At 43.2% G+C, this 10,631-nt stretch overlaps 1 non-coding gene across 1 annotated transcript; it reads right to left on the bottom strand.

The window, feature by feature from the left end:
- Window positions 1–4,563: 4,563 nt before the first annotated feature.
- On the bottom strand, window positions 4,564–4,649 carry LOC122944297. The gene has a single exon (XR_006390974.1). It is a non-coding gene; the product is annotated as a small nucleolar RNA SNORD71 (small nucleolar RNA).
- Between the last annotated feature and the right edge of the window lie 5,982 nt (window positions 4,650–10,631).

The raw sequence follows: 10,631 nt of genomic DNA, 5'->3' as shown, positions 1-10,631 counted from the left end.
TTTCTTCTTTTTTAGGTCTATAAAGATGGCTTCTGCTCTGCAACCAGGCACTTGCTACAAATGTCCACGATCTGCGGCAATGCTGACCTGGAGATTTAACCATCCCTATGCTGTGGTCAAATGTCACCACGGCATCTGAGAGTGTTAAAGACACGCTTTCCCTCAGCGGAGATCGGGGAAAGCACCCTGTTCTAAAAATTAGCTGCAGCCTGTACTATGCTTCCAGGCTCATTATTAGTATATCCCAGTTCAGGACACTAGGTGGTAGATATGCCAAGATATGTGGCCAGTGCCCCCTTCACAGTGGTTATGCCCAGATGTGCCCCCTTCACAGAAAGTGAAAAAAAACTAATAATAAATACTCCTCGCCTCAGTCACCTAGCTCCTCCCATGATCTACTCTCCCAATCAGCAGCAGCAGGATACTGTGACACATCACGCTGTTGTATGGGAGGAGCAGAGGCTCATTCCTAGCTCCTCCTCCTACACAGATCAGCAGGACGATGTGTGAGGAAATCATGCTGCTGCTGCTGCTGTGAAGTGCTAGTGGCTCAATGGTGGAGCGGGGAGCAAATAGTTCCCTGCTTCAGTGGCCTACGGTGTTTGGCACCCAGGGTGGGTCCTTTCTCTGGCACCCCCCAATACTTTAAAAAAATTGTACCCCCTAAAAGTAGTATTGCCCTCATTGTACAACCTTCACAGTAGTTTTGTAGAGATGTGTACCCCCTCACAGTAGTTATTCCCACATTGTGCCCTCTTACAGTAGTTATGCCTTCTCTGTGGCCCTTTCACAGTTTTAATGCCCTATATGTGCCCCCTTCACAGCAATAATCCCCATTGTGCCCCCTTAATAGTAATAATTAGTGATGAGCAGAAGAGGCTGTATTCGAATTTGCTATATTTCACAAATATTTGGGCGAATTTTCAATATATATTCATGAATTAGAGAATTCAAGATTATTTTCTTGATGGTGAAAAATCGGCAAAGTAATATTCGCGCAATGCGTGCAAAAATACAGGCGTGGGTCACTTTTACTACATTTTCGAAGCTGCTAAGAGTTTCCTGAGACTGGAGAAAATGGTTGGCACCATTTAGATAGATTGATCCAATATATTAGCGATTGTGCTAATCGGCATTAATGATGCGAATATTTTGGCGCAATACGTGAAACTTCACATGTTAGATGGCATGTATGTATGGACAGAAGAACCTATCACACTACCTAACACCCTGCACTGAAACAGCTACACTATATCACTATCTAACCTACACTGACTATCTGTATTATATATATATAAGCTATCTAACTATCTATCTAATGTAGTGTGGAAAGCACAGAGCACAGCAATGACACTGCTCTCTCTCTCAGAACTGTAATAAACTGTAGAAAATGGCTGCTGGGGAGGTTCTTATATAGTAAGGGGTAGGCAGCTTTCCTATCGGTTGCTAGAGATGTCGCTAACCTCAGACAAAGACATTGCAGCCTTTTCATTGGCCCACAAGCAAGAAGGGAGGTTACTGATTAAAAAAAGATCGTGAATATTAGAAATTACAAATATATATCACTATATTCTAAATATTCGCGAATTCTCGAAGTGCCGATATTCGCGATTCAAATATTCGTGATCAACACGAGTAATAATCCCCATTATGCCCCTCCATAGTAAAAATCCCCATTGTGCCCCCTTCACAGTAAAAATGCCCACTGTGCCCCCTTCACAGTAATAATGCCCACTATGCCCCCTTCATTGTAGTAATGCCCTCTGGCTCTGTGCCCCCTCCATAGTAGAAATGCCCATTGTGCCCTCTTCACATTAGTAATGTCCTCTGTGCCCCTTCCAGAGTAATAATGCCCTTGGTGCCCCCTCCATAGTAGAAATGCTCACTGTGCCCCCTCCATAGTAATAAAGTCCTCTGTGCCCCCTCCATAGTAATAAAGTCATTTGTACCCCCTACATAGTAATAAGGTCCTCTGTGCCCCCTCCATAGTAATAAAGTCCTCTGTGCGCCTCCATAGTAATAAAGACCTCTGTGTCCCTCCATAGTAATAAAGTACTCGGTGCCCCCTCCATAGTAATAAAGACCTCTGTGCCCCCTTCATAGTAATAAAGTCTTCTGTGCCCCCTCCATAGTAATAAAGTGCTCTGTGCCCCCTCCATAGTACTAAAGTGCTCTGTGCCCCTCTGTTTGAAAAAAAAAAAACAGTAACTACTCAGTCCTCTCTTCCCTGCAGGCATAAATCGCTCTGCAGCACTGTTTGGGCAGAGCTTATGCAGATCACCGGGCTGCAGGGTCCAGCCACACATGCCGGCAGCGCAATCCGTGCCTGCAGGCTGAATGGTGGAGTGGGGCGAAGTCTTCCTGCTTCACCATTCAGAGCCCTATCGACCTGAGGAAGGGGAGGAGCACTGGGAGCTGAGTGGTGAGTTACAGGACTGCAGCTCCCAGCGCTCCAGCAATGAGCGCTTCCATCTGTATTAGTGAAAGTGCTCATTGCTTCTGGCCTCTGGCAGCTGTGCTGTGGGCCCCGGCACTTGCCCGGGTATGCCGGGTGCTGACTCCGGCCTTGCTTATAACTACAGTATTTTATAATCTTTAAACTTCCTCCAGATAACTTCCTCCAGTAACTGCAAAAAGGAAAACTCAACAAAGATAAGCGCCATCCACCAAAGTCTCAAATCCAGATGGACTGTCTATATTTGACTGCGGACAAATAAACTGGAAAAGTAGTGTATTGAAAAGTGAGAAGTAAAAATAAGGATGGCAGAACAGTGAAAGCTGAACTTTAGTTAACCCTTTCATGACCAAGGGTCATTGATGCCCCAGTGTCCAAGTCAAAATTTACAAATCTGACATGCGTCACTTTATGTTGTAATTGGTTTGGAACACTTTTATTTATCCAAAGCCATTCTGAGATTGTTTTCTCGTGACATATTGTACTTCATGATAGTCATAAATTTAAGTCAATATATTTCACCTTTATTTATGAAAAAATCCCAAATTTACCCAAAATTTTGAAAAATCCATAATTTTCAAAATTTCAATTTCTCTGCTTCTAAAACAGAATAAATACCTTTACCTAATAAAATATTTATTACTTAACATTTCCCATATGTCTACTTTATGTTGGCATCATTTTGGAAATGTCATTTAAATGTTTTAGGAAGTTAGAAGGCTTAGAAGTTTAATTTTTAAGAAAATTTCCAAAACCCACTTTTTAAGGACCAGTTCAGGTCTAGAGTGACTTTGTGGGGCTTACAAAGTGGAATCCCCCCATAAATGATCCTATTGTAGAAACTAAGCCCCTCAAGTTACTCAAAACTGATTATACTAACTTTGTTAACCCTTTTGGTGTTCCACAAGAATGAAAGGAATATGGAGATTACATTTCTAAATTTTACTTTTTTGGCAGATTTTACATTTTATTGCATTTTTCTCTTTAACACATTGAGGGCCAAACAAAACTCAATATTTATTACCCTGATTCTGCGGTTTACCGAAACACCCCACATGTGGTCGTAAACTGATGTAAGGGCGCATGGCAGGGCGCAGAAGGAAAGGAACGCTGTATGGTTTGTGGAAGGCAAATTTTGCTGGACTGGTTTTAGATGCCATGTCCCAATTAAAGCCATAGCTTTTTTATTTTTCGGGCGATTGTCTTAAATAGGGTATCATTTTTTGAGGGATGTGGTGACGATTTGATTGGTACTATTTTGGGGGTCATAAGTCTTTTTGATTGCTTGCTGTTGCACATTTTGTGATGTAAGGTGACAAAAATGGCTTTTTTGGCAAAGTTCTTTTTTTTACGGTGTTCACCTGAGGGGTTAAGTCATGTGATATTTTTATCCAGCAGGTTATTACGGATGCGGCGATACCTAATATGTACCCTTTTTTTATTTATTTCACTTTAACACAATAATAGCATATTTGAAATAAAAAAATTATGTTTTAGTGTCTCAATGTTCTAAGAACTATAGTTTTTTATTTTTTTAACGATTTTCTTATGTAGGGTCTCATTTTTTGCGGGATGAGGTGACGTTTTATTGGTACCATTTTGTTTGATATACACCTTTTTTATCACTTGGTGTTGCACTTTTTGTGATGTAAGGTGACAAAAATGGCATTTTTTTACAGTTTTTTTAAATTATTTTTTATGGTGTTTATCGGACGGGGTCTATCATATGATATATTTATAGAGACGGTTGTTACGAACGCGGTGATACCTAATATGTGTTGTTGGTTTTTTTTATAGGAAAAGGCAATTTTACATTTTTATTTATTTATTTATTTTTACTTTTATTATTTTCACATTTTTTTTATCAAGTCCCTCTTGGATCTTGAAGGTCCAGTGGGGCTGATGGTTGTACTATACTTTGCAATGCTCTTGCATTGCAAAGTATAATACTATCAGATGCCCTGTAGGTGGCAACACTGGACGCTTTTGCAAAGCGTCTGGTTGCCATGGCAACCATCAGGCGCTACCATTGCAGTGCGGCAGCCCCGATGGTGGAGAGAGGGAGCCCCTTCCCTCTATTAACCCATGGATGCAGCTGCCGCGTCTTCTATGGGGTTACAGCAGAGTGTCAGCATAGAGCTGACACTCTCTGCTGATGGCGGCGGCTCAGGAATGGAGCCGCCGCCATCACACACAGCAGGGGGACCGCATCAGAGGCAGGGGCAGCGCTGGAAGGGGGGGTACGGCCAACATTGAGGGAGGCTGAGGCAGCATGAAATGGGGGCAGGAGAAATGTATGGGACGGGGAGGGGGCGGACCGCATCAGGGCAGGTGCTGCATGAATATGGAGATGAGCTTCAGGGGAAGGCGGAAGGCGGACACAAGGGGGGCCTTGGAGGGGCACAGATTGGGGGGCACGAGGAACACTACCTGATTTCAGGCTCTGATCTGCAGAGCGCAGATCAGAGCCTGAAACCGGCATTTTTTCACTGCTGCGATCCGATTGGTTAGTCTGCATAGGCTAACCAATCTGATCGATTGCCGGCAAGGGCCACTCTGATGGGTCCCTTGCCGGCATTACTGAACTGTATGCTGTCCGTGACAGCAGCAGGACAGGGGCAGAAGCTTTAATCCAAGTGCTTTGCAGCGCTTGGATTAAAGAACTGGCTTGACGTTTATACACGTGGTAGCTGCACGGGGCATGTGCAAATATCACGTAAATAAACGGATTGCAGTCAGGAAGGGGTTAACCAAAGAGAACAATTAAAATAGATTTTTTTTTTACTTGTTAATTTTGGACATGTGCACTTGGCAGCTGAAGGCATCTGTGTTGGTCCCATGTTCATATGTGTCCGCATTGCTGAGAAAAAGGATGTTTTAATATATGCAAATGAGCCTCTAGGAGCAACGGGGGCGTTGCCATTACACGTAGAGTGTAACAGTGTAATTTATTATAATAACAATTATTGTTATTATTATTATTTATCATTATGCATTCCATGCCTGGTTCAGAGGAGCATTTTGCATATGGGGCCCCAAAGTAGACAGATGGTCACTACACCTCTGCTATCAAGGTTCCAATGGCAGAAAAGTGTTCAATGTTTGCTGCAGTATTGGAACAGAAGCTATGTTGATTGGAAAAGTGTTGCCTTCTCCGATGAGCCACGTTTCCTGGTGGACATTGCCGTGTTAGGTGAGGAACATCAGAGAGCAAACACCCTGCAACCACTGCTGAAAGAACACAAGCTGGTGGTGGCATAGTTATGGTGGGGGATCTTTTTGTGGCATTCTCTAGTCCCACTCATCCATATAGAAGGCATTCTCAACCAATTTTGGGGAGGATCCATCCTAGCAGATCACGTACACCCTTACATGCTGATTGTCTTCCCTGGGGCAGATGGGATATTCTAGCACGACAATGCGGCATGTCACATGGCTAGATGTGTTCAGCATTGGTTAGTAGAGCATAACCAAGACTTCCAAGTAGTACTCTGGCCTCCTAATTCCCCAGATATGAACCCAATCATCATGTTCGCTCTATGGAACCTCCCCCAAACCACCTCCAGCAGCTGTAGGATGCACTGCAGTCAGCACGGCTTCAGATTCTAGTGACAACCTACCAGGACCTCTCAGCCCATCTAGCTGCTGTCTGTGCTGAGGCGGCTACTCAGGATATTAGCTGGTGGCCATAATAATGGGACTTGACTGTGTATAATAGATAAGTGAAAATTATATAATAAAATCAAAATGTATTAATATAATAAATCAATTAAATAAATAGTATTTAATAAAAAAAAACATAAAAAAACATAATTTTCCAATATTTTAATTTGCGATTTAACCAAATTAAAAGCACCTGATGTTCCACTTCAAAGAGAATCCACTATTGCTGATTTTCCTCACCAAAATTTCAGCCTTTAATAAAGACTGACATAGGTCACACAGTCAAGGATAAACAATCGTTCTCGAATCCTTTGGTTTCAAGCTAAAGTGAAACTGTATCCCTATGGTGTTTTTGTCTGACCAGGCATGTCTGTTAATGTGCAGCATTTTTATAAGGCTGGTGTCTCTTTCAACCACATAGCTCCTCACTGCAAGGCATTTGATTTCTAGTAATTAATCAGATCATCATACATTCTGTGTTTCTCCTTCAGGCTGAGTTTGTTAGTGATCTCAATCTGACCTCGGTAATAAAAGGAAACCATTATGTTCTTAAAATACAGAATGAGTCTGAGAGAAACAAGGGATATCAGTTCAGGCTGTTGTCACTGGATGGCACTTTTCGGTCTATGCTGTGTATAATTTTACCAGGGTAGGATACTCATCAAGATAAATAGACCTGCTGAATGTCATGAAGATGGACGTTAATATGCCTTACATTGTTCTCTGGTGTGATAAAAACAGACTGGAGATAATTCACATAATCCTGGTAATGAACAGTAAAACCACAGTGTATAATGCTGCCTTTTCCTCCAGAGTGTTTAACTAAGGAACAAAATGTAATAATATTTCCTGCCATGCCTAAACTTTCTTTTAGTTGCTACTCGAAAATGATAAGAAGATAAACAAACAGACAAACAGGAGAGTGTTTTAGGGGCTAAACAAGTTAAGGCATTACATTGTTTTCTTAAAAAAATATTTACAATCCTTTTTAAACAAGATAGATAGATAGAGAAGAAAATGGCAGCACTAGACACAAAGAAAAGCAAATAAAGAGGTGAAAAGACCAATGGAAAAAGACTATTGCCCAAATAAATGAAAAATGCTAATAGACAGCAGACACAATAATAAAAAAAAAAAGAAGGAAAGTGTTTATTCACCTATACAGGATGCAACGTTTCAGCTCACCACTAGAGCCTTCCTCAGGCCTTAGATAGATAGATAGATAGATGCTAGATTTATAGACAGATACAGATGCAGCCAAGCGAAACTTGATGGTTAACACGTTAAGTAAAAACTGTCGCAAAAAGGTTAACTAACTCTTTCAATGTATTTCAATGTCTTTAGTCAAATTATGACACGAGAAACATTATTGGCGAGGGCCTGCTGGTGACCCTCTAAAACATTATGGGTGAGGGCCTGCTGGTGACCCTCTAAAACATTATGGGTGAGGGACAGCTACTGAGCTGACCCTATAAAACATTAGGAGCAAGGGCAGCTTAATAATTATGTTGATATGATGGAGGAGGACGAGAAAAGGGAGATTGATTCATATATCCTTTAGTGGTGGAAGGGGTGCATGGGAATATAGTGTATTCAATATACCATAAAAACACATTTAGAGTGCCTTTATGTTCAGCCGCTTTCCTCTGGTGGAGTAGAGAGGTCAGGGGCAATTCAGGCCTTGTTAATTTTTATAAGAGTCAACTGGTCAGCATTTTTAGTTGACAAGCAGATGCATTTATCAGTTCTAATGCCCCCAGCAGCATTAAATACACGCTTTAACAAAACGCTGGCGGCGGGGCAGGCCAGCACCTCCAAGGTGTAGAGTGCCTGTTCATGCCATGTGTCCTGATTGGACACCAAATAGTTGTAAAGCACAGAGGGATCACTGAAGACGCTGACATGGTCTGCTATGTACTCCTGCTATGTACTCCTTCACCATCTTCAAAGAAGGCGAGCAGTAGGGGACGGGAAGTAGCCGTGATGCTGAGGGTGCACCCAGAGTCCGTGGCCCTGGGCGTGGAGAAACTGTGTATGCTGCCAGAGCACAAGAAAAACAATCATCCAAGATACCTAGCTTCATGTTCCAGATTGCAGGGCAGCGCAGGACACCACTCTTGAAATCAGCCCAGTGGAGCAGGTGGTAGGTTGGATTGCAGCAAATAATGCTTCCAGTCAGTTAAGTACCACCCTATCTTCCACCAAGTCCAGTCTCAGTAGCCAGAAGTCTGGTCCACCAAATCCTCACCCTGATCCTCCTTTCTCCCACTATTTACAGTGTGGCCAAACAAGTGATCCCACACTAGGATATTCAGAGGGGCTCTTTTCAGCGCCATTACTTGATTTGGTACCTCTCGCCAAGCATGCTTGAAGAGGGACATGAGATATTGTGCCCTGATTCACAACCTCTTGAGCATCCACAGTCGCAAGAACATGATGGTGGTGAATGGTAATTAGAGTTTAATGAGGTGGATGATGATGAGACACAGTTGCCAATGAGTCAACCACAATTAGTCTCAAGAGGTTGATGAAGAGGATGAGACACAGTTGGCAATCAATGAGGTAGTGGTTAGCTCAACAAATCAGGGGCATAATCAGAGTGAAGACCCAACCTGGGAAGGTTGCAAGCCGAGCGAGGAGAGCAGTACAGAGGGGAGGGATCTGTAGCAACGCAACAGGATGGAAGAGGCAGTGGGGTGGCAAAAGGCAGAAGGCGGCCCATACCAAACAGGCCCGCAACTGTTCCACGGAGCACCCCCTTGCGGAAATCTCAATTTCCAAGGGGTAGATGTTCTGCAGTCTGGCGCTTTTTTGTAGAAAGTGTGAATGATAAAAGAATAGCAGTTTGCTACCTGTGCCGAACAAAAATGAGCCGAGGAGTGAACACTAGCAACCTCACCACCACTAGCATGATCCGACGCATGGCATCCAAGCACCAAAATAAGTGGTAAGAATGCCTGGTTCCACAATCTGTGTCTGCGGGTCACACCACTGCCTCCTCTTCCCCTATGTTACGTGCTGGCCAATCCCCTGTCGAAGGTGCAGGCCCCGATGCCTCCTGCCCTGCACTTGGACCTTCGCAAGCACCATCAGCGACCACATCCACTTCCGTGTCCCTACCCCAGGACTTTGAACGCCAGCGAAAATACCCAGCCACCCACCCACAGGCCATAGCACTAAATGCGTAGCTTTCCAAATTACTGGCCCTGGAAAAGTTGCCATTTAGGCTAGTGGACACTGAAGCCTTCCACTGCCTGATGTCGGGAGCCGTCCTGCATTACGGCTGTGCCTGCCTTACACCAACACATGTGTCCCGTAACATCACAAGTGCACTGACCAACAAAGTTACTGGGAAAGTCCACTTAACCACAGACACATGGACAAGTGCATTCGGCCAGGGACGCTTCATTTCCCTGATGCCAAGGATTGGAGGCCCTACGTCGTTCAGCGTTTCCGCCAGCACCTACGTTAGTGGCTTCAACCCCCTACTTCTCCTCATACGCCTCCTCCTCCACTTCCACCTCCGAATTATCCACGTGCAGCACCAGTCAGTCATCAGTCGGCAGCTAAAAGCTGTGTAGCACTGCAGTGGAGAAGCGGCAACAGGCCGAGCTGAAGCTGATTTGCTTAGGGGCCAAACAGCACACCGCCGCAGAGCTATGGCAGGGGATAAGAGACCAGACTGAGCTGTGGCTCTTGCCACTCAATCTAGACCCAGGCATGGTTGTGTCTAGTGATGAGCGGCAGGGGCTATATTCAAATTCGCAATATTTCACAAATATTTTGTCGAATATTTGTCATATATTCACAATTTCGAGATTATTTTATTGAATGCGAAAAATTGGCAATGTAAAAATTGCGTAATGCAAATTTGCATCGCAAAATACAGGCATGTGTCACTTTGGCTAAATTTTTTAGGCTGATAGAAGTTTCATGAGTTTCTCCTGAGGCTGGAGAAAATGGTTGGCACGGCAGAACAATACAATAGCTTTATATGCATATAGAGTCAAGTGCTCCAATATATTCACGATTGCGCTAATCGGCTATTTCCTGAGCTCTATGGTGCTCGATCAACACTAATAGGTAGTTATCTTTATAGTTTCAGTCACTGTATACCCCTTTCTTCCTCTCCAGATGGTATAGATATATAAGCCAAGCATCCGCTATGTCGGTAAATAAAAAGGTTGATCAGATCAATGGCTCTGTCAACAATCATTTTTATTCAATTTTTTTCATAAAGCCGAATAGTGTAGAGATTTTTTTTTTTGCAATTCGTTCTGCACTGTGAGATGAAATGACCTTATTTAACTGTACATATGTCAAGTGTATCCAAAAGTGTTTTCCAATAGACAGAAAGGTTAGATGAAAACCGCAATGATTCATTTTATTTCAAAGGGATCATGCTGATTTACAGGCAATGATCTGACTTCATAATGACAAAGTTGATTGCAATACTAGAGAGGGTTGTGCTCATGTTTTAATTTCAGGCTTGGTGCCATCGGTGGCAGTAATA

Source organism: Bufo gargarizans, chromosome 7 (genome assembly GCF_014858855.1).
Source record: "Bufo gargarizans isolate SCDJY-AF-19 chromosome 7, ASM1485885v1, whole genome shotgun sequence".
NCBI lineage: Eukaryota > Metazoa > Chordata > Amphibia > Anura > Bufonidae > Bufo > Bufo gargarizans.
The sequence above is the reverse complement of the archived record's forward strand: the minus strand, read 5'-3'. Positions and strand labels throughout refer to the sequence as shown.